Raw genomic sequence first — 1,980 nt, 5'->3', positions numbered from 1 at the left:
GAAAGCTGCACGCTGCTGCAACCGTCTCGAACATCCTCCCACCTACAAACAGGAAACCACACAGAGGTAAGGAAGCCAGAGGAGAGGAGAGGAGAGGAAAGAGACTGGTACAATGTAATCAAGTACACTTACTCAAGTACTAAGCCGGCGTCCCACACTGACACACACTCTGCAGAGGTCGACGTACTTTTTGGGTCAAAGTCAAACTTTGGCAGCACAATCGGGCATAAGTTAAAGTCTTATCAGTATCTCCTGCAGCTGTCTGACAGATCTCAGCCTCTCAGTAGGTCAGGAACTAACTCTCTGTGTGTGAAAGCCGTTTGATTCCTCTTATTTTGCTGCCTGAGGGAGAATATTTAACCCTAAACAGCTCAACATCTGGGCCGCCAAGTTTAAACTGGTTTCCTTCACTAGGCCTCGATGCTCAGCTCCAGGTGCATGCTGGGAACAACCTCAGGTTCCTCCATGACACAGATGTTAACACATATGAGCAGCTGAGCAGCGCTGGAATGTAACGAAGTACATGTACTCCAGTACTGTACTTCAGTCCACATGTTGAGGTACTTGTACTTTACTTGAGTCTTTTCTCTTCATGCTACTTTCTACTTCTACTCCGCTACATTCATCTGTTCCAGCTTTAGTTACTAGTTACTTTAGTTACTAGTTACTTTAGTTACTCCGCTACATTCATCTGTTCCAGCTTTAGTTACTAGTTACTTTAGTTACTAGTTACTTTAGTTACTCCGCTACATTCATCTGTTCCAGCTTTAGTTACTAGTTACTTTAGTTACTAGTTACTTAAGTTACTCCGCTACATTCATCTGTTCCAGCTTTAGTTACTAGTTACTTTAGTTACTCCGCTACATTCATCTGTTACAGCTTTAGTTACTAGTTACTTTAGTTACTCCACTACATTCATCTGTTCCAGCTTTAGTTACTAGTTACTTTAGTTACTCCACTACATTCATCTGTTTCAGCTTTAGTTACTAGTTACTTTGGTTACTAGTTACTTTAGTTACTCCACTACATTCATCTGTTAGAGCTTTAGTTACTAGTTACTTTAGTTACTAGTTACTTTAGTTACTCCGCTACATTCATCTGTTACAGCTTTAGTTACTAGTTACTTTAGTTACTCCACTACATTCATCTGTTCCAGCTTTAGTTACTAGTTACTTTAGTTACTAGTTATTTTAGTTACTCCGCTACATTCATCTGTTACAGCTTTAGTTACTAGTTACTTTAGTTACTAGTTACTTTAGTTACTCCACTACATTCATGTTACAGCTTTAGTTACTAGTTACTTTAGTCACTAGTTACTTTAGTTACTCCACTACATTCATCTGTTCCAGCTTTAGTTACTAGTTACTTTAGTTACTCCACTACATTCATCTGTTCCAGCTTTAGTTACTAGTTACTTCAGTTACTAGTTACTTTAGTTACTCCACTACATTCATCTGTTCCAGCTTTAGTTACTAGTTACTTTAGTCACTAGTTACTTTAGTTACTCCACTACATTCATCTGTTCCAGCTTTAGTTACTAGTTACTTTAGTTACTTAAAGTAAAGGATCTCAATACTTCTTCCAGACCCGGCAGGTGTCCCCCCCCCCACCCCTTCTCATTCACGGGGGGGGGGGGGAAACACCTGCTGAAAACAGGCTGGAAAACAAAAACCGTTCCAGATTTGGGCTGCTTGTTGGTTTGTGCAGGTCCAAATGATTCTGGGAAGCTTGTGATCATTTAGGCAGATTGTCCCAATAAAAGGAGCAAAGACACGGATGTCGTTAGGCTGAACACACGACGACTGTCAGCTGACACATCCATTACAGCTCAAATTCAGGACTCAAACATCAAGAAAAGAGTTGTAGATTTAATGCAACTCAACTCAATTCAATGTTATTTATAGTATCAAATCACAACAGGAGTTATCTCAGGACACTTTACAGATAGAGGAGGTCTAGACCACACTCTATCATTTACAG

The sequence above is a fragment of the Sander vitreus genome, chromosome 15 (genome assembly GCF_031162955.1).
Source record: "Sander vitreus isolate 19-12246 chromosome 15, sanVit1, whole genome shotgun sequence".
In the NCBI taxonomy this organism is placed as follows: domain Eukaryota; kingdom Metazoa; phylum Chordata; class Actinopteri; order Perciformes; family Percidae; genus Sander; species Sander vitreus.
Note: the sequence above shows the minus strand (reverse complement) of the source record.